At 41.3% G+C, this 23,562-nt stretch overlaps 1 protein-coding gene across 8 annotated transcripts in view; it reads right to left on the minus strand.

Moving 5' to 3' along the window:
- TEX36 (testis expressed 36) overlaps positions 1-22,794 on the minus strand; it is a 43,597-nt gene extending 20,803 nt beyond the window's left edge. For all 8 annotated transcript variants that reach the window (XR_014248826.1, XM_082406649.1, XM_082406650.1 and 5 more), the window contains exons 1-5: positions 22,301-22,794; positions 19,447-19,646; positions 4,940-6,541; positions 3,569-3,689; positions 1,201-1,283 (exon numbers count right to left, since the gene is read on the minus strand). The gene's annotated coding sequence lies outside the window, so the exon portion shown is untranslated. The remainder of the gene's footprint in view (positions 1-1,200; positions 1,284-3,568; positions 3,690-4,939; positions 6,542-19,446; positions 19,647-22,300) is intronic.
- Positions 22,795-23,562: the final 768 nt, after the last annotated feature.

Consider the following 23,562-nt stretch of genomic DNA (forward strand, 5'->3'; position numbering starts at 1 on the left):
TATACATATAGCTGATTCACTTCATTGTACAGCAGAAACTAACACAACATTGTAAAGCGACTACCCCAATAAAAAAAAATAAAAAGATAAAAGGAGCGACTTACCCAACATCCTTGAATTTTCCTTCTGAGCCCCCTTCTCTAATCCTGTCTTCTTAAAACTGGGATTGGGATTGTATGAGAGGATCTTTCATTGATCACCAGTTCCTTGACCTTGACCCTGACCCTATCTTCTATAATCACCACCCGCGTTCTTTCTCCTTAGTCTGCTCAACTTTCTGGCTTCCCGTTGGTTGAAGCCATAGCTGCTCCAACTCTGCCTCTGTGACAATCCATTTGCTTGTTCTATTGCTGGACAATTCAGTTGTTTCTGATAGTTCTAACATCTAGTTATATTGCAGAGCTTCTGGCCTCTGTGAATGGCACCACCATCCATCCAGTTCCACACACCAAAGACTTGGGTGTCATCCTCGTACCGTTCTTTCCTCCACTCCCCAAATCCAAGCCATCCCCAAGTCTTGGCATATCTCTCTAATGAACCCACCTCTCTTGAACTCTGCTTCCAACACCCTGGTTTAAGTGACACTATTTCTCAACTGGGTGGCTGCCTCCTTCCAGGAATCCCCACATCCACACTGCCCTCCTCACCAAGCCATCCTGTACCCCGTAGGCTTTGAAACTGTAAATCAAACCATGTCAACTCTTAAAACCCCTTCAGAGGTCTCCATTACGCTGAGCACAAAGACAGTCTTTCCTGGGTCCATAGACCCCTGGCCGCTCTGGCCCCTGCCCTTGCCTCCGGCTGCGTCTCGCACCATCTTCCCCTCCCTTTCTGCATTCCCTCCACAGACCTCAATCTGCTCCCATTGACCTTAGTACACTGCTCTGCCCCATGCCCACCTTACCCCTTTATCTCCCTGACTCCTATTCATCCTTCAGATCTTAAACATCACGTCCTCTAGACCAAGTCGGTTCGCCCAGGTAAGTGTAGAAACCTGAACCTTCCTTCAAAGCTCCCATCACAGTTTGTAATACGTCATGTGTTCTACTAGCTTCATAAACCCAGGAATTACCTTTGGTTTTGCTCTCACCCCCACATCCTGGTACACGGCAGATGCTTAATACTCTTGAATAAATGATAGGTTTTTTTCTATTAAAAATATGCTACAGACAAATTTCTGGGTCAACATGGCCAACTTACCACATGCTTCTATTTCCTCTCCTTCTGGAATCCCTCCAATAAAGGAATTTTTCAAAGGTGTAGACCCACAAGAACGAAGAGAACTAAAGAAGAGACAATAAGGAAAGAAAGATTCAGCAGATTTTTTTGGAATATACAAAGCAGGTGGAGAAACAGTAGCAGATGCAGCAAAGAGCAGCAGCTACATCTCAGGTGCCACTAGGAAGTTAGCCAGGTGACACACACAGAACTGGGAGACACAGATAGTGTGGAAAGTGGGGGCAGGGCAAGTCGGGGGCTGAAAACAGAGGATTGGTTGAAAATTTGTAGACAGAAGGGTTAAACCCTCACTCCTTTCCCACCCTATGTAGCCAAGCAACTATTCCTCCCATCTCCACTCTGACATCACCAGCAGGCTAGCAGAGGCTTATCCTCCAGATAAAATGAACCTGAGAGCCTCCACAGGTGAGACATGAGACATGGAGGTGAAGGAGCACAGGACTAAAAATGGGCAATTCAGTGAAAGGCTAATAATCACAGTTAATCTGGAGAAAAGCCCTTAGGCACAGGGACACAGCTTCTGGCAGCCACAAGTTGGCCAGAGCACACTGAATGGTCTCCAGACAGGGGCAGGGCAGAGATAGAGTCCATTACAATGAACACATGTGATGTGACAGCCGCAATTTGATCCTGGATCAGCAAAAGAAGAAAGGCAGCTATAAAGGATGACATGAGACCATTGGGGAATTCAAATACAGACTCTATATTGGATTTTATTTTATGATAATAGTATTATGCAAATATAGGTGAATGTCCTTGTTCTGAGAAGAGCTACGCTGAAGTATTTAGGATGGAGGCATCACAATACCTGTACCTTCCAAATATTCAACAAAGGAAATTATACTCATATAGATATACATGTGAATATATGTATAGAGAGATAGAAATATAAGTGGGTGGATGGATGGATGATAGACCAACTGACCAGGAGAGAAAAAGACAAAATCAGAGGAAGCTGATGTGGCAAAATGTTAACAATAATGAGGCTAGGTGTGGAGTATTCAGGTGTTTGTTGTTCTGTTCTTTAGGTTTTTTTAATAGTAGGCTTGAAACTTTTCAAAATAAAACAGAAAAAAAAAAAAAAGAATCCAAGTAGCATAACCATTTCTCAGCAGCAGCACTGAAAGCTAAAACCAATAACAAGGGTGCCTTATACTGAATGATTTTTCAGTTCAGGTTTCTATTCCCAGCCAAACTATCTTCCCAAATAGTAAGGGTAAAACAAATATATTTTTAACACATGCAAGAACTCAATATTTTTATATCCCATGTAAATTTTCTCAGGAAACTATTGAAATATGTGCTTCGAACAACACAGATGGGATGCGGGAAACAACAGGAGAAAGCAGGGAAGACACAGGATGCAGTGGTGCAAAGAAACATCCACTCCAGACTGGAGCAGGAGGATACTGGGCTTCTGCAAAAAGACGAAAAACAAAACAAAACAAAAAAGAACTCTTGTGCCTGCCCCAGTGGAACTTGCTATCAGTAAACATGTAGCAGGGCATTAAGGAAAATGTAGTGATGATAGTACATACAAAACTGAGCAAATGTAAAGTTGATGTCACTGTTAACTCCAGAAAAAAAAGAGTATTCCGGAAAATAGACAAGGGGCTAGAGCACGTCTGGCTCAGCAGCTGACAACATTTGTAAAGTTACAATAGACAAAACACTGATTTATTATTTAACCAAAACTATGCGAGGGTGGGGGTGGGGAGTGTGTAGAAAAGTAGGGAGTTGTTGTAATTAAGTCCTCACATGTCTGATTTAACATGTCTGGAAATTAAAAGATAATGTTAAGGGCTTCCCTGGTGGCGCAGTGGTTAAGAATCCGCCTGCCAATGCAGGGGACACGGGTTCGAGCCCTGGTCCGGGAAGATCCCACATGCTGCAGAGCAACTAAGCCCGTGCACCACAACTACTGAGCCTGCGCTCTAGAGCCCGCGTGCCACAACTACTGAAGCCCACGCGCCTAGAGCCTGTGCTCCACAACAAGAGAAGCCACCGCAATGAGAAACCAGCGCACTGCAATGAAGAGTAACCCCCGCTCGCCGCAACTAGAGGAAGCCCGTGCATAGCAACGAAGACCCAATGCAGTCAAAAATAAATAAATAAATAAATTTTTTTTAAAAAAAAGATAATGTTAAAAAATGATTAATCAAGAAATAGCCATCCAAAACAACTGAAAGCAGAGGCTCAGATGGATATTTGGATATCCATGTTCATAGCAGCATTTGCAGCAGCCAAAAGGTGGAAACAACCTAAATTCACAGGCAGATGAATGCATAACCAAAATGTGGCATATACATATAATGGAATATTACTCAACCTTAAGAAGGAAGGAAGTTCTGACACCTGCTGCAGCATGGCTGAGTTTTGAAGACTTTATGCTCGGTGAGATAAGCCGGTCACAAAAAGACAAATATTGTGATTCCACTTCTATGAGGTACCTAGAATAGGCAAATTCATAGAGACAGAAAATAGAGGTTATGAGGGGCTGAGGGGATGGGGGAGTGGAGAGCTATTGCTTAATGGGCACAGAGTTTCTGTTTGGGAAGGTAAAAAAGCTGTGGAGTTGGATGGTGGTGATGGTCCCACAACATTGTGGATGTGCTTAATGCCACCGAACTGCACACTTAAAAATGGATTAAATGGATTAAAAGAAATACTTGTATACGAATAATATTTGGAGTTACAGTGGGAACCAACAGGAGCAACAGTCAGGAGTTGTGAGCACTCACCACCTGGAAGTGACATGGGGAGACGGGAGGAACGTGGCCAGAAACTGCTCCTTTTTATTACAGTCCTTTCTGCACAGTTTGACTTTTAAAAGTACAGTGTTCACATTCCTACAGGCCTGCTTTAAATACTTTATGTATATGCTCATTTAATTCTCGTATCACTATGAGGTAGGTGTCTGTTCCACATTTTGGAGAAAGAAAACAGATCGAGGGAGGTGGAGAGGGCTCCAGCCTGGGCAGGCTGACTCCAGAATCCCTGCTCTCAATTATTCTACTTTGCTGCCTTTAATGCATGTGTATTACTGTGATACAAGTAAAATATTAATTTTAAAAATATGCTTGTATACATATTTTATGCGCTAGTGTAAGATTATCAGATTCCTGGGAGTGGAACACCCCCAATTTCTATAAAAGATGAAACATGGCATTCAGTTCATCATGTGGGCATAAAAGCTACTGGAATAACACTGATACTGACATTATGCTCATTTTATTATGGAACTGAAGCACAGAAGCAAATGACTTGTCTTTGTATTATAATTTTTTTTAACATCTTTATTGGAGTATAATTGCTTTAAAAAGGTGTGTTAGTTTCTGCTTTATAACAAAGTGAATCAGCTATACATATACATATATTCCCATATCTCCTCACTCTTGTGTCTCCCTCCCACCCTCCCTATCCCATCCCTCTAGGTGGTCACAAAGCACCAAGCTAATCTCCCTGCTCTATGCGGCTGCTTTCCACTAGCTATCTATCTACATTTGGTAGTGTATATATGTCCATGCCACTCTCTCACTTCGTCCCAGCTTACCCTTCCCCATCCCCGTGTCCTCAAGTCCATTCTCTATGTCTGCATCTTAATTCCTGTCCTGCCCATAGGTTCTTCAGAACCATTATTCTTTTAGATTCCATATATATGTTTTAGCATATGGTATTTGTTTTTCTCTTTCTGACTTACTTCACTCTGTATGACAGACTCTAGTTCCATCCACCTCACTACAAATAGCTCAATTTCATTTCTTTTTATGGCTGAGTAATATTCCATTGTATATATGTGTCACATCTTCTATATCCATTCATCTGTTGATTGACATTTAGGTTGCTTCCATGTCCTGGCTACTGTAAAGAGAGCTGCAATGAACATTGTGGTACATGACTCTTTTTGAATTATGGTTTTCTCAGGGTATATGACCAGTAGTGGGATTGCTGGGTCATATGGTGGTTCTGTTTTTAGTTTTTTGAGGAACCTCCATACTGTTCTCCATAGTGGCTGTATCAATTTACATTCCCACCAACAGTGCAAGAGGGTTCCCTTTTCTCCACACCCTCTCCAGCATTGTTTCTAGATCTTTTGATGATGGCCATTCTGACTGGTGTGAGGTGATACCTCATTGTAGTTTTGATTTGCATTTCTCTAATGATTAGTGATGTTGAGCATCCTTTCATGCGTTTGCTGGCAATCTGTACCTCTTCTTTGGAGAAATGTCTATTTAGGTCTTCTGACCATTTTTGGATTGGGTTGTTTGTTTTTTTGATATTGAGCTGCATGAGCTGCTTGTAAATTTTGGAGATTAATCCTTTGTCAGTTGCTTCATTTGCAAATATTTTCTCCCATTCTGAGGGTTGTATTTTCATCTTGTTTATGGTTTCCTTTGCTGTGCAATAGCTCTTAAGTTTCATTAGGTCCCATTTGTTTATTTTTGTTTTTATTTCCATTTCTCTAGGAGGTGGGTCAAAAAGGATCTTGCTGTGATTTATGTCATAAGAGTGTTCTGCCTATGCTGTCCTCTAAGAGTTTTATAGTGTCTGGCCTTACATTTAGGTCTTTAATCCATTTTGAGTTTATTTTTGTATATGGTGTTAGGGAGTGTTCTAATTTCATTCTTTTCCATGTAGCTGTCCAGTTTTCCCAGCACCACTTATTGAAGAGGCTGTCTTTTCTCCATTGTATATTCTTGCCTCCTTTAGCAAAAATAAGGTGACCATATGGGCGTGGGTTTATCTCTGGGCTTTCTATCCTGTTCCACTGATAGATATTTCTGTTTTTGTGCCAGTACCATACTGTCTTAATTACTGTAGCTTTGTAGTATAGTCTGAAGTCAGGGAGCCTGATTCCTCCAGCTCTGTGTTTCTTTCTCAAGATTGCTTTGGCTATTCGGGGTCTTTTGTGTTTCCATATGAATTGTAAAATTTTTTGTTCTAATTCTGTGAAAAATGCCATTGGTAGTTTGATAGGGATTGCACTGAATCTGTAGATTGCTTTGGATAGTATAGTCACTTTCACAATGTTGATTCTTCCAATCCAAGAACGTGGTATATCTCTCCATCTGTTTGTATCATCTTTAATTTCTTTCATCAGTGTTTTATAGTTTTCTAGGTCTTTTGTCTCCTTAGGTAGGTTTATTCATAGGTATTTTATTCTTTTTGTTGCAGTGGTAAATAGGAGTGTTTCCCTAATTTCTCTTGTATTATAATTTTTAACAGGTCTCCCTGGTTTTTGCAGCCCCCCCAATTTTCCCTCTCCGCTCCCCTGTCACAGTGATCATCACCATAATGGTACCTGTGGAATAAAACACAAGAAAAATGAGCACTGAGACAGTAAATCAAGCTTCTTTTACAAATAGAGGAAAGCAATTTTTCAGTTAGAAAACATGTTGAAATATTATTTTTACAGTGAAAATAGTTACATCACAATTTAAAATTACATTTCCACTTGAAATGGAGTCGATTTGCACCACCTACTGGAATATACAGATCTATATATTCAGAGGTTTCAAAATTATAAAACCACTTTTAAATTTTAGAGTTACATGTCTAGTTATCTTAAAGAGATCAGCCCCTTTGACATGCTGGAAATACCAAATGCTAATTTACTTCAGGGACCATTTTCTAAAACAAACTTTCTTTAAAAGCCAAATATAATCATCTAGCTAAATTAACAGATTGTACAGCTGCTTATAAAAATGAAATGATTAAGCCAAATGCATCAACCAAAGAGATAAAAATGTAAATTAGAAGCAAAACTGAAATCAATACACATTATCAGTTGCTAACTCACTATTAAAAAAGAGGATTCAAACAGACAAATGGAAAATGGCAGGAAACATAAGCAAACAGGATAATAAACAGAACATAACTCAACATTAATTTAAAAATAACTCACCCAATGAAAATTTGATAGTGTTTATACCCAAAGTAATAATCATTGTCATGGCTTAAATACAGCCAAACATCAACACACAAAGTATTTGTATTTAGGTTTTTTGACATTTTAAAGGAAACATCCACAGAAAATTTCATGTTTCATTACAAACTACTCCAAGCAATAAACTTCTCAGAGAGAATTTCAAGATGGCAGAGGAGATGTGGAGATCACCTTCCTCCCCACAAATACATCAGAAATGCATCTACATGTGGAACAACTCCTAAAGAACACCTACTGAATGCTGGCAGAAGACCTCAGACTTCCCAAAAGGCAAGAAACTCCCCACGTACCTGGGTAGGTCAAAAGAAAAAAGAAAAAGAGACAAAAGAATAGGGACGGGACCTGCACCTCCGGGAGGGAGCCATGAAAGAGGAAAAGTTTCCACACGCTAGGAATCCCCTTCACTGGCAGAGATGGGGGGTGGCAGGGGGGAAGCTTCGGAGCCACGGAGGAGAGTGCAGCAACAGGGGTGTGGAGGGCAAAGCGGAGAGATTCCCGCACAGAGGATTCATGCCGACCAGCACTCACCAGCCCGAGAGGCTTGTCTGCTCCCCCGCCGGGGCGGGCGGGGGCTGAGAGCTGAGGCTCAGGCTTCGGAGGTCAGATCCCAGGGAGAGGACTGGGGTTGGCTGCATGGACACAGCCTGAAGGGGGCTAGTGTGCCGCAGCTGGCCAGGAGGGAGTCCAGGAAAATGTCTGGACCTGCCTAAGAGGCAAGAGACCATTGTTTCAGGGTGCGCGAGGAGAGGGTATCAGAGCACCGCCTAAACAGGCTCCAGAGAGGGGCGCAAGCCGCGGCTATCAGCGCGGACCCCAGAGACGGACACAAGACACTAAGGCTGCTGCTGCTGCAGCCACCAAGAAGCCTGTGTGCAAGCACAGGGCACTATCCACACCTCCCCTCCTGGGAACCTGTGCAGCCCGCCACTGCCAGGGTCCCGTGATCCAGGGTCAACTTCCCCGGGAGAACACACGGCACACCTCAGGCTGTTGCAATGTAACATCGGCCTCTGCCGCCACAGGCTCGCCCCGCATTCCGTACTCCTCCCTCCCCACAGCCTGAGTGAGCCAGAGCCCACTAATCAGCTGCTGCTTTAACCCCATCCTGTCTGGGCAGGGAACATACGCCCTCAGGCGGCCTACATGCAGAGGTGGGTCCAAATCCAAAGCTGAACCCCGGGAGCTGTGCGAACAAAGAAGGGAAAGGAAAATCTCTCCCAGCAGCCTCAGGGGCAGCAGATTAAATCTCCACAATCAACTTGATTCCTGCATCTCAGGAATACCTGAATAGACAACAAATCATCTCAAAATTGAGGCGGTGGACTTTGGGAGCAACTGTAGACTTGGGGTTTGCTTTCTGCATCTAATTTGTTTCTGGTTTTATGTTTATCTCAGTTTAGTATTTAGAGTTTACTATCATTGATACATTTGCTTATTGATTTGGTTGATTTTATATATATAGATACTTTGTTTTTTACCTTTTTCTCTTTTTGTGAGTGTGTATGTGTATGCTTCTTTGTGTCATTTTGTCTGTATAGCTTTGCTTTTACCATTTGTCCTAGGGTTTTGTCTGTCCATTTTTTTTGTTTGTTTGTTTTTGGTTTTTTTAGTATAGTTTTTAGCACTTGTTATCATTAGTGAATCTGTTTTTTGGTTTGGTTGCTCTCTTCTTTCTTTTTTTTCTTTTTTTAATTACTTTTAATTTTTTTAATTTGTAATAATTAAAAAATTTTTTTATTTTAATAACTTTATTTTATTCTTTCTTTTCTTTCTTTCTCCCTCTCTCTCTCTCTCCCCCCCCCCTTTCTTTCTTTTTTATCTCCCTTTTCTTCTGAGCCGTGTAGCTGACAGGGTCTTGCTGCTCCAGCTGGGAGTCAGGCCTGTGTCTCTGAGGTGGGAGAGCTGAGTTCAGGACATTGGTCCACCAGAGACCTCCCGGCTCCACGTAATATCAAACGGCAAAAGCTCTTCCAGAGATCTCCATCTCAACGCTAAGACCAAGCTCCACTCAACGACCAGCAATCTATAGTGCTGGACACCCTATGCCAAACAACTAGCAAGACAGGAATACACCCCACCCATTAGCAGAGAGGCTGCCTAAAATCATAAGGTCACAGACACCCCAAAACACACCACCGGATGCAGTCCTTCCCACCAGAAAGACAAGATCCAGCCTCATCCACCAGAACACAGGCACTAGTCCCCTCCACCAGGAAGCCAACACAACCCACTGAACCAACCTTAGCCATGGGGGGCAGACACCAAAAACAACAGGAACTACAAACCTGCAGCCTGGGAAAAGGAGACCCCAAACACAGTAAGTTAAGCAAAATGAGAAAACAGAGAAACACACAGCAGATGAAGGAGCAAGGTAAAAACTCACCAGACCAAACAAATGAAGAGGAAATAGGCAGTCTACCTGAAAAAGAATTCACAGTAATGATACTAACTAAACATGATCTAAAATCTTGGAAATAGAATGGAGAAAACACAAGAAACGTTTAACAAGGACCTAGAAGAACTAAAGAGCAAACAAACAATGATGAACAACACAGTAAATGAAAATAAAAATTCTCTAGAAGGAATCAACAGCAGAATAACTGAGGCAGAAGAACAGATAAGTGACCTGGAAGATAAAATAGTGGAAATAACTACTGCAGAGCAGAATAAAGAGAAAAGAATGAAAAGAATTGAGGACAGTATCAGAGACCTCTGGGACAACACTAAATGCACCAACATTTGAATTATAGAGGTCGCAGAAGAAGAAGAGAAAAAGAAAGGGTCTGAGAAAATATTTGAAGAGATTATAGTTGAAAACTTCCCTAATATGGGAAAGGAAATAGTCAATCAAGTCCAGGAAGCATAGACAGTCCCATACAGGATAAATCCAAGGAGAAACACGCCAAGATACATATTAATCAAACTATCAAAAATTAAATACAAAGAAAAAATATTAAAAGCAGTAAGGGAAAAACAACAAATAACATACAAGGGAATCCCCATAAGGTTAACAGCTGATCTTTCAGCAGAAACTCTGCAAGCCAGAAGGGAGTGGCAGGACATATTTAAAGTGATGAAAGGGAAAAACCTACAACCAAGATTACTCTACCCAGCATGGATCTCACTCAGATTCGACAGAGAAATTAAAACCTTCACAAATGAGCAAAAGCTAAGAGAATTCAGCATCACCAAACCAGCTTTACAACAAATGCTAAAGGAACTTCTCTAGACAGGAAACACAAGAGAAGGAAAAGACCTACAATAACAAACCCAAAACAATTAAGAAAATGGGAATAGGAACATACATATCAATAATTACCTTAAATGTAAATGGATTGAATGCTCCAACCAAAAGACATAGACTGGCTGAATGGATACAAAAACAAGACCAGTATATATGCTGTCTACAAGAGACCCACTTCACACCTAGGGATATATACAGACTGAAAGTGAGGGGATGGAAAAAGATATTCCATGCAAATGGAAATCAAAAGAAAGCTGGAGTAGCAATTCTCATATCAGACAAAATAGACTTTAAAATAAAAACGCTTACAAGAGACAAAGAAGGACACTACCTAATGATCAAGGGATCAATCCAAGAAGAAGACATAACAATTGTAAATAATTATGCACCCAACATAGGAGCACCTCAATACGTAAGGGAAATGCTAATAGCCATAAAAGGGGAAATCAACAGTAACACAATCATAGTAGGGGACTTTAACATCCCACTTTCACCAATGGACAGATCATCCAAAATGAAAATAAATAAGGAAACACAAGCTTTAAATGATGCATTAAATAAGATGGACTTAATTGATATTTATAGGACGTTCCATCCAAAAACAACAGAATACACTTTTTTCTCAAGTGCTCATGGAACATTCTCCAGGATAGATCATATCTTGGGGTCACAAATCAAGCCTTGGTAAATCTAAGAAAATTGAAATTGTATCAAGTATTTTTTCTGACCACAACACTATGACACTAGATATCAATTACAGGAAAAAATCTGTATAAAATACAAACACATGCAGGCTAAACAATACACTACTAAATAATCAAGAGATCACTGAAGAAATCAAAGAGTAAATCAAAAAATACGAAGAAACAAATGACAATGAAAACATGATGATGCAAAACCTATGGGTTGCAGCAAAAGCATTTGCAAGAGGGAAGTTTATAGCAATACAATCCTACCTCAAGAACCAAGAAACATCTCAAATAAACAACCTAACTTTACACCTAAAGCAATTAGAGAAAGAAAAACAAAAAAATCCCAAAGTTAGCAGAAGGAAAGAAATCATAAAGATCAGATCAGAAATAAATGAAAAAGAAATGAGGAAAACAAATGCAAAGATCAATAAAACTAAAAGCGTTTTTTTGAGAAGATAAATAAAATTGATAAACCGTTAGCCAGATTCATGAAGAAAAAAAGGGAGAAGACTCAAATCAATAGAATTAGAGATGAAAAAGGAGAAGTAACAACTGACACTGCAGAAATACAAAGGATCATGAGAGATTGCTACAAGCAACTCTATGCCAATAAAATGGACAACCTGGAAGAAATGGACAAATTCTTAGAAAAGCACAACCTCTGAGACTGAACCAGGAAGAAATAGAAAATATAAACAGACCAATCACAAGTAATGAAATTGAGACTGTGATTAAAAATCTTCCAACAAACAAAAAAGCCCAGGACCAGATGGCTTCACAGGAGAATTCTATCAAACACTTAGAGAAGAGCTAACAGTTATCCTTCTCAAACTCTTCCAAAATATAGCAGAGGGAGGAACACTCCCAAACTCTTTCTACAAGGCCACCATCGCCCTGATACCAAAACTAGACAAGGATGTCACAAAGAAATAAAACTACAGGCCAATATCACTAATGAACATAGATGCAAAAATCCTCAGCAAAATACTAGCAAACAGATTCCAACAGCACATTAAAAGGATCATCCACCATGACCAAGTGGGGTTTATCCCAGGAATGCAAGGATTCTTCAATATACACAAATCAATCAATGTGATAAACCATATTAACAAAATGGAGGAGAGAAACCACATGATTATCTCAATAGATGCAGAAAAAGCTTTCGACATAATTCAACACCCATTTATGATAAAAACCCTCCAGAAAGTAGGCATAGAGGGAACTTACCTCAACATAAAAAAGGCCATATATGACAAACCCACAGCCAACATCGTTCTCAATGGTGAAAAACTGAAACCATTTCCCCTAAGATCAGGAACAAGACAAGGTTGTCCACTCTCACCAGTATTATTCAACATAGTTTTGGAAATTTTAGCCACAGTAATCAGAAAAGAAAAAGAAATAAAAGGAATCCAAATCGGAAAAGAAGATGTAAAGCTGTCACTGTTTGCAGATGACATGATACTATACATAGAGAATCCTAAAACTGCCGCCAGAAAACTACTAGAGCTAATCAATGAATTTGGTAAAGTAGCAAGATACAAAATTAATGCACAGAAATCTCTTGCATTCCTATACACTAATGATGAAAAATCTGAAAGAGAAATTAAGGAAACACTCCCATTTACCACTGCAACAAAAAGAATAAAATACCTAGGAATAAACCTACCTAAGGAGACAAAAGACCTGTATGCAGAAAACTATAAGACACTGATGAAGGAAATTAAAGATGATACCAACAGATGGAGAGATATACCACGTTCTTGGGTTGGAAGAATCAACATTGTGAAAGTGACTATACTACCCAAAGCAATCTACAGATTCAATGCAATCCCTATCAAACTACCAATGGCATTTTTCACAGAACTAGAACAAAAAATTTCACAATTTGTATGGAAACACAAAAGACTCCAAATTGCCAAAGCAATCTTGAGAAAGAAACACAGAGCTGGAGGAATCAGACTCCCTGACTTCATACTATACTACAAAGCTACAGTAATCAAGACAGTATGGTACTGGCACAAAAACAGAAACATCTATCAATGGAACAGGATAGAAAGCCCAGAGATAAACCCATGCACATATGGTCACCTTATTTTTGATAAAGGAGGCAAGAATATACAATGGAGAAAAGACAGCCTCTTCAATAAGTGGTGCTGGGAAAACCGGACAGCTACATGGAAAAGAATGAAATTAGAACACTCCCTAGCACCATATACAGAAATAAACTCAAAATGGATTAAAGACCTAATTGTAAGACCAGACACTATTAAACTCTTAGAGGAAAACATAGGCAGAACACTCTATGACATAAATCACAGCAAGATCCTTTTTGACCCACCTCCTAGAGAAATGGAAATAAAAACAAAAATAAACAAATGGGACCTAATGAAACTTAAGAGCTATTGCACAGCAAAGGAAACCATAAACAAGATGAAAATACAACCCTCAGAATGGGAGAAAATATTTGCAAATGAAGCAACTGACAAAGGATTAATCTCCAAAATTTACAAGCAGCTCATGCAGCTCAATATCAAAAAAACAAACAACCCAATCCAAAAATGGTCAGAAGACCTAAATAGACATTCCTCCAAAGAAGAGATACAGATTACCAACAAACACATGAAAGGATGCTCAACATCACTAATCATTAGAGAAATGCAAATCAAAACTACAATGAGGTATCACCTCACACCAGTCAGAATGGCCATCATCAAAAAATCTAGAAACAATAAATGCTGAAGAGGGTGTAGAGAAAAGGGAACCCTCTTGCGCTGTTGGTGGGAATGTATACTGATACAGCCACTATGGAGAACGGTATGGAGGTTCCTCAAAAAACTAAAAATAGAACTACCATATGACCCAGCAATCCCACTACTGGGCATATACCCTGAGAAAACCATAATTCAAAAAGAGGCAAGTACCACAATGTTCATCACAGCTTTATTTACAATAGCCAGGACATGGAAGCAACCTAAGTGTCGATCGACAGATGAATGGATAAAGAAGATGTGGCACATATATACAATGGAATATTACTCAGCTGTAAAAAGAAATGAAATTGAGTTATTTGTAGTGAGGTGGATGGAGCTAGAGTCTGTCATACAGAGTGAAGTAAGTCAGAAAGAGAAAAACAAATACCATATGCTAACACATATATATGGAATCTAAAAGAATAATGGTTCTGAAGAACCTATGGGCAGGACAGGAATAAAGACGCAGATGCAGAGAATGGACTTGAGGACACGGGGATGGGGAAGGGTAAGCTGGGACGAAGTGAGAGAGTGGCATGAACTTACATACACTACCAAATGTAAAATTGATAGCTAGTGGGAAGCAGCTGTATAGCACAGGGAGATCAGCTCGGTGCTTTGTGACCACCTAGAGGGGTGGGATAGGGAGGGTGGGAGGGAGACCCAAGAGGGAGGAGATATGGGGATATATGTATACATATAGCTGATTCACTTTGTTATACAGCAGAAACTACCACAACATTGTAAAGCAGTTATACTCCAATAAAGATGTTAAAAAAAATAAATTTCTGGATATATAGTAGCCACATTTATTATTGTATAATTGACAGAGATTCAGAAAAAATTTACATGTACAATATCTACCATTCTAGATGAAATTGCTTTAGAATAGAAGCCTAAATATATTACATTTTAATTTCTTGAAACTTATTATAGCATTCCACTTATTTTATGGGTATTTTGTCTGAAAATTGATTTTATTTTTATATGTCAATTAAATTAGATGTCAACTAAATTAACTGAAGCATAAAATATGCCAGCAAGATATATTTACAAATACACATGGCAAAATGGTGTGCATGTAACAGGAATCTGATTTAAACTCACAAGCACAAAAAGTCCCCATGCAACTGTGACCAACTCATCCCTAATCCTCTTCGTTGTTGCAGGTGATTTGTGCATGACAAGCCTGTTTACAGTGACCAATGTCATGAGCAAGGTTGCTAGAAGGTTTTTCTTTGTCATTTTAGTTCACAGCTGGTGTGATTCCATTCTTAAGGTTGTCATCTGCATCAGAAAGCTTGGGTTGTTTAATTTCTACCAGGTGAGTGGACAGTCTCTCCCCAGACATCACATCCGTGGACCCTAATCCTAAGCCTAAGGTTAAGGTTGGCTCACCACCTCTGTAGAGATGACTCCCACACCTAAATCTGCAGCCCTGACCTCTTTTTACTGCTCAAGTGGTATATCCTCCTGCCTGCTGAGGACCGTCCTAGGTGCCCCAAAGGTACCTCAAACCTATATGCCCCAGAGCCAACTCATGACCTATCCCTCCAACCTCACCTTCTTTCAGTGTTCCCAGATCGTCCACCCCATTTATCTGACCAATTACCCCTGATATGTATTTCCCACTTGCCCCTAATTCAATCCCCCCGAAGTCCTGGCCATTTTACTTTCTAAATCTCCCTGGAGCCTGTCTGCAATTCGCCATCTCCATCACTATCCCACTGGTCCAAAGAACCATTATGTCTAGCCAGGACCAATTCAAGATGGTGTAGCCTTGTTTACCGTGATCCTGTGACCCTTTGCTCAAAGCCTTTCACTGAGGATCCTGAGAAATTCCTTAACAAGGTCACGGAGACCTCCCCTGGTCAGTGCGCACCTGCCTCTCCAGCCCCGCCTCCCATCTCAAGCTCCTGCGGCTCCCGTCCCAGCCTTACCACCGTGTTCCCCTGCCTCACAATGGCTGTGCCTCTCTCCGCTGATACCAGGACTTCACCTATGCTTTTCCCTCTGCCTGGAATTCTCTTCTCTGCCCTTTTTGCCTAGTTACCTCCTCCCTGACTTTACTGACTGGGTCAAGTCATAGTTGCAAGTTCACATTTGGGAGAGGGAACTTACTTGACAGCTTCTGCATATGCCCCCACTAAACTGTTTTCACTCACCTTTGTGTTCCCAGCACCCAGCACACCACCTGTACATAGAAACATGGAATAATTCACTCAAATCAGAGTCAGAGGGGCGCCTGCTCTGGCTTTCCTCTGGCCACCCCTGCCCTAACTCCCCTGCAACACACAGGGAGACAGGCCTACCTGGAGCTCCTGAGAGCCTGCCCTAATGGCTCCAAGCCTGCTTCGGGGCCCACACAGTGTGCTTCCCAGGCCTGACCCCCAGAGGACCTGGTGTTTGTACCCCTATGCCCAAGGGGTGGCCAGCGGGCACCTGTTAGAAGGGTCAGAGGATAGAACATTTTAATAGTCTCCAAGGGGTGGCTGTGATGAAGGTGTACTAGCCAAGCAAGGAGGAGAGGACATATTTTATTTAATAATTTGTTGGCTTAATATATAACTTAGATATTTAGCCATATGCTCAGCAGACTCCATTTACAGTCTTCCCCAGGCCCTGCAAAAAAAAAGCAAACAAAACAAACGAAAAACAAAACAAAAATCAAAAAACAAGCACAGGGCTGGTTTCATGCATATCTGAGAATACACTTTCTCTCTCATTCAGTATCGAGATGATCCCCTGTACCCCATCTGCAATCTGAGCTCAAAGGAGGATTGACTCTTAAAGTCAACAGAGATAGAAATATTAATGCCAAAACTCGATAAGCACAATGAATGGGGTGGGGAGGGGGGGCGGGGTGAATTACTGAAGTCATTCAGTATCAAAAACATGTTCCAAAATCGTCATATGACACAAAAACATTAAAAATTATGTTCTTTGGATAGTGGGATGATGCATTTTCTTGCCTTTTTGCGTTTTGCTACGTTTGAATTTTCCAACATAAACGGGCCCACATTTGTAATGAAAACCTTATTCTTTTGAAAAATCAAGTTACTGTTCTGTTTCATTTACAAAACATGAACGTTTTGCCAAAGCTCACCATCTTCTTTGCCCTCTCTTACATGGAAGCAATGCTAGGAATTTTCTGTCCATGTATTTATTTCACTGGCAGAGACAAAAAAACCCCATATTTTCTCAGAACTCAGCAGCAAAAGACTACAGTTATACTTACATTTTATGTAGTGGGGAATCACAATAAGCCTCATTTATAGGTTTAAAAAATGCATCGCCTGGCTAGTGGAAGCTGGGTCCACTTTATTTCAGGCAGCTACCTGAGTTTTCTTATACCACCCCTGCTGCCTAACTTCCATTAAGCCCACCTTGATTTCTTCCGGTTTCCTAAGTGTGGTCTGCAGTATGTTTTTCATAGCCATGCCCTAAAAATCCAGTTTTGGTTTTCCTTACTTAGAAATAAGTATTATCTAGTTCTTAACCTAAGAAGAACCAATTGCCCTCCTCCCCCCGCCACCCCTCCTTCCCCCATTCCTCCCACCAAGCCCCTTGCACCTTGTGTTCCAGCCAACTGGGGGACTACCACAGCTCCCTCAGCTATTCCCACCTCCACGTTTTGGCAAGTGTTTTTCCTTCACTGTCCCACCCCACACTCAACCCTCCAAGTCCCTCCTCAACACCTCAGGCTCCACGGCCCTTGTTGACCTCCCTGAACCCTCACCCCTCCCAGCCCAGTGTGTCTATCTCAACCTGGAATGTCCCCCACACCTGGTCTTTTCCCTTCCTCAGTGGTTACATCCGCCTTCTACTGCTGACTACTTGCTACAGCCCTTGTCCTCTTCCCAGAACTAGATCATGTGCCTTTGAGGTTAGGAACCCTGTTCTGCCGACATCCTTAACCCAGCACTGTGCCTAGGACTAGACGCCTGTCTGTCGGGTGGAACTGAATTAAGCCTACGTCGTTTGGCCAGTCTCAACATTTCTCCCTTGAGAAATGTGTCTGCCTAGGGCTCCCTTGAGAAAGGTGTCTTTTCATAGCCAATCCAGGAGACTGACTTAAGACAGTGATTGACAGAAGAAAATGGCCAGAAAAATGCAACAGGGAGCATTAAATTAAAAATAATTAAGGAAGGCTTCCCTGGTGGTGCAGTGGTTAAGAATCTGCCTGCCAATGCAGGGGACATGGGTTCGAGCCCTGGTCCGGGAAGATCCCACATGCCACGGAGCAACTAGGCCTGTGTGCCATGACTACTGAGCCTGGGCTCTAGAGACCATGAGCCACAACTACTGAAGCCTGTGCACCTAGAGCCCATGCTCTGCAACAAGAGAAGCCACCGCAATGAGAAGCCTGCACACCACAACGAAGAGTAGGTCCGGCTCACCGCAACTAGAGGAAGCCCGCGCACAGCAACGACGACCCAACGCAGCCAAAAATAAACAAATAAATTTATTTTAAAAAAAAAAGTATGAGCTAATTTCAATAATCATCAGAGGAAGGGGAGGGTGTGTGGAAGGAGATTGGATGGTGTTGGTCATTTTTCAAGGTGGATAATGGTGATGGGTACATGGGGGTTCATTTTACTGTTCTCTCTGCTTAGGTATATATTTGAAATTTTTGTGATGAAAAGATTTGAAGAAGGCAGCAAAGGAGGAGAAGCAGAAGCTGATTTGCAGATTCAGAAGGGACCCTGGGCAGAGGAAAAAGGGCTTAGCATATGGGTCTCTCCCTTTGGGAACCATCTCTCCTGGTAGCAGCACTCCTGCTCTCCAAGCATCTCTCCTCCTGCATCTATACACACCACCCCACCACTCATTTATATGGCCCCCCACGCTGAGACCTTTGACCTGAGTAACACCATCCCAGGTTCTGTCTCTTGGGTAATGCCCCATGTTCTAGAACATTCCCAGAGGGGCATGGGAGCCCCTCCAAGCCAGGCTCTACTTTAACTAATACAGTTGGCAAACCCTCATCCATGTGTGTGATGTCACACACTGAGATCTTCTGGGTCAGAAAGTCCTTGATGCTTCTTAAATCATACCAAGCAGGGCCCCTGCAAGAAAGGATCTGCCACGGGTCAAAGGAGCCATCATGGTGGAAATTTCTCCACTCCGGAAGCTAGTAGAGAACTGACCACCCTCCACCCAGAATGGCTCCATTCTAAATGACCCCTCAGAAGCTCTTCCCTATGGCTGTGATTCTCCCATGAGTCACTGAAGTCAGATAATACACATTCACTGCAGCCAAGATGCACAAAGCACTGTATTGATTTCATACTCAGGTCTTTCCAAAACAATTCATGACATCCACAGCCATCATGTCCAACCAGATTTAGGGATAAAGAAGCAGGAGACCCTCCAACATGAGAGCTCACTCTTATGCAGTCCCTTTCCTACTTCCAGACCATTAAAGGAGAGATATTTGTAATGTAGATGAGGCCAGTCCTTTTGCACAATGTTGACAGACACGAGGAAGATTCCAGAGAGAAATGCCACAGCAGCAAATGAATATAAATGATGCTTTTTCACTCTGTGCTTATAAAATGCCTTTTGTACCTGAATCTCAAAGCGCTCCAAGAAGCAAGTCTTTGGCACTTCCACTCAGGGTAACTGTGAATGGTCAGATCTTCTCAAGTCATTTGTGATAAGAAAGAACAAAAGTCCGAACACTTTTAAAATGCAATATTCTTGCCTTCTGGGTAGTAAACAAAAGCGTGCAGATGGATAATGACATCTGTGGATTCTGGCTTCATTTCCTGGAGAGAACAAAATGTAAATAAATATGTAAAAAATTGTCATATGTGGATAACACTCGTGGTCCATCCAGTAGTTACCATTCTGTCCAACATGCTCCTGCAGTGGATTCCATTCCTGGGTGCAGCCTTGTGACTGCATTACACTGACAAGGTAAAATAGATCTCTTCAATGTCCACAGGAAGACAAATATAGAAATGTTTAGTGAAAAGGTCCAGTTCTGACACCGGACACTTTTGCACTAAGTGATGCCTTCCTTTTGTTCTCTCCACTGGAAGCTTCCTTGGAAATGCTTAATGGCTAAATGATTCATTAGGGTCTGCAAAGGCCAAGCCCTTAACTGGAAAGGCAGAGGCCTGCCTGAGGGATTGATTTGAAGGTTCATTTGAGAATTCTTTCCTTCTCACCCTCAGCCTAAGGTGCGTGCCCAGCATGAATCACCACTAGTGCTCCAGCCACCAGTGAGGTGCCTGGAGAGCAGTCGTTAGTGAGTTTGGAACTGTTGCTAAGATTCGTTTAGAGTAATAATCAGCTTCGGAGGATAAAACTCACAAAGACACTAAGGACGTTTCTGCTGGGAAAGTAACACCCAGCAGAGACAACCTGCCCCTACGATCACCTGTGTTCGATTCTAAAGTCAAGGCTAATAGCTTGCAAAAGAATTTGAGTTCATCGTGTATCTAGAAAAGTATCTGCATTGAGTTCAAATGCAGTCGAAATGATTTCCAAATAGTTTCAAGTATTTTGCTTAAATGTTATTAGTCTACAGAACAACAATTAAATAATTATCAAGAATAACTATGTAAGGTATCCTGTAATTGTAACTGAGTGTTCCTTGCTATTACACTGGTAAATTGCACATCAAGGTTTGCATTATCTTATACTCCAAAATTTTTCTACTCTGGTCAAATTAAAGTGTAAAGGAAAATATAGATTATTAATTTACTAACTGTTCTTGACCTAAAGAGTAGCCAGCATGTGGTTTTTGGTTCTAAAAAGCAGTGGTCTATAAACTCTTATCATATACTATTATTAGCTGAAAAAAATTCTGAACATGTAGCCCCAATATATGCATCTTCATTTATTTGTAAATAATATACTAGCAGTAATACATTAGCATAAAAACACAAAAGTAGAAAATGTTTAAAGTCTAAAACAATATTTTAAATATTTTAATTTTATTTGTTGATTGCAAACTAGTTCTGCTCTCACTAGCATTTTTTTAAAGAGAGTAAAGTGGTCAAATAGGTTTATTTTTGTAACTCTTGGCTGAAAATTCTGCGATATAACAATTTGAAGTGTGCTTCTAAGTTCCGTTTATTTTAAAACTTGGTTTTAATGGCTGTCATTGCTTAAAATATCTCAAAAGATAAGTAAACTAACTAGGAAGAATCACACCGCTTACCAAGTCAAACTGCTCATTTCAATTGTTTCCACAAATCATGCAAAGGTTTTAAATGAGATGTGGCTAAATTTCCATCTCCTCTGAAGTCCACCAATCTTCCTTTTACAAACCAATTAAATGGTGTCAAGGAATAATTCAGAGATGCTTAGCTAGTTGTTTTACATGCAATTCATTTACTTGTACATGAGGAAGAAAGGTCAATTGACTGTTGTCATGGAACACAATTAAAAACAGGATGTATAAAATAGAGGAGAGGAAAAACCCTGCTGGCAGCTGGGAATGGTGAATCTTACACGCACATTTTGGGGGTAAACAAATCAATTGGAGGCTGACAAAGAGATCAGTCTGGGCGTTCTGAGTAGGCCAACTAGCAGTATCAAAGAAAACAATTATGACGTGGATCCAAAAACTCTCCATCTGGGAGATCTCCTGGTGGCGCAGTGGTTAAGAATCCGCCTGCCAATGCAGGGGACACGGGTTCGAGCCCTGGCCTGGGAAGACCCCACATGCCGCGGAGCAACTAAACCCATGCGCCACAACTACTGAGCCTGAGCCATAGAGCCCACGTGTCACAACTACTGAAGCCCGTGCTCCACAACAAGAGAAGCCAGCAGAATGAGAAGCCTGCACACCCCAATGAAGAGTAGCCCCCACTCACTGCAACTAGAGAAAGCCCACACGCAGCAACGAAGACCCAACGCAGCCAAAAATAAATAAATAAATTAAAAAGAGGTGAGAAATTTCAGTTTCTAAGTTTTGTGTGGATATTTGTCTTTTTTTTTTATATAAGCGATACATGTCATTTTTAGCAACAAAATCATGTAACACTGGAAAGATCTGCAAACCTCTATTTTCAAAAATGCTCCTCCTGAGAAGGATTCAATTCTTTTGAAAACCAATGAGTTTCTCACTCATTGTTAAAAACATCACCGTTATCATGAAGGAACAGATTAAGTCTGTTTATTTTTGTGAAACTCTCTCCTACACCATCCTAATGACAGCTACTTGTCATCACAGAAAAGATGAGGAAATGTGGAATACTTTCTGTAAAACAAAATATAGTAACTCATTTTTTAAGCTTGACAATTCTTTCAAATGCTTTGTCACAAGATGATCTGTGATCTGTGTGGTACATGAGATTTTCAAGGTCACCCCTCATCTTATTACAAAACTCTGAAAAGATTCTTCTAAAGGTCTTTTTTTTTTTTTTAAGTCTTTATTGAATTTGTTACAATATTGCTTCTGTCTTACCTTTTGGTTTTTTTGGCTGTGAGGCACATGGGATCTTAGCTCCCCAACCAGGTATCGAACTTGCACCCCCTGCATTGGAAGGCAAAGTCTTAATCACTGGACTGCCAGTGAAGTCCCTAAAGGTCCTGTTTTGTCATCATATTTTACCCTGTGGATGGCATTCGGTGGCCCACCCAAGCCACCATATGCCGTGGTAGACTGCATAATGGTCCACAGACACCCAATGTCCTTCCTTAGGGGACCATTAGTCTTCACCACCACCTGGATGCTAAGCTTGGCCATGTGTATCATTTTGGCCAAAAAAAGTGAGAGGCAGTGTGTTTGTCACTTCTGAGCAGGAGCTTTAGGAGCTAGTTTACGGTTCACCAATCTCTTTGTTGCCCCACCACCCCTACTAGTTCCAGATGCAGGTTGCTTCATCAACCTGGTTCTGGAGTAAAAATTACCTGGACCAGTGAAAGTCTGTCCCAAATGTCACATGTGACATACTGCTACTAAATTATAGATATCAAAACCAATACATGTTGATTTAAGTGCTACAAAATATACTATGGTATTAAATTCACTGTTAAATATAAATCATAAAAATGTTTTGTTACAATTGAAAACAATTTGTAAATTGAGTTTGCTAAGTTACAAGGACTTCTAAATCTGCAGATAATTAGTGTATTATCAGCACCTGATGTAAATTACAAATTGAGACAGCCAAATAATTGCAAAGGCAAAACTAATTTTTCAAGAAACTTTCAATATTTTACTGCATAACGAAACAGTTTTATGAAGGCTGTGGCTGCGTCGAACGATACGATACTGGGTTTCGGCTCAGAGGATAAGAGAGCCTAGCACCTTCGAAGCTTTAAAGCGGCCTTGGCTATTTCGCTACCTCTTTGCTACTCAAAGCACTGGCATCATCTCCTGGGGGTCTGGTAGAGATGCAGAATCTCAGGCCCCTCTCAGACCAACTGAATCAAAATCTGCATGTCAACTAGATCCCCAGGTGTTTCCTGAGCCCTTTAACGCTCGAGAAGTCCCTGGACCACCGGAATGCCCCCTGCTAGTTCCCTGGGGCCCGACAAATACGGGGCTCTCCGTAGATGCTCCAGGCGTCACTAAGCAGCAAACTCTGCACCTCTGGGGGTGCCGTCTCCTCTGAAATCCATCCCTTCAGCAAAGGCGGAGGGCCTCCTCTCCCCGCGGAGCCCCGCCGCTCCTACACTCGGGACCGCGAGGCCCATGCACGCACTGCGATGAGCGGACAGGAC

Source organism: Balaenoptera borealis (assembly GCF_965194805.1).
Source record: "Balaenoptera borealis genome assembly, chromosome: 10".
Taxonomy (NCBI): Eukaryota; Metazoa; Chordata; class Mammalia; order Artiodactyla; family Balaenopteridae; genus Balaenoptera; species Balaenoptera borealis.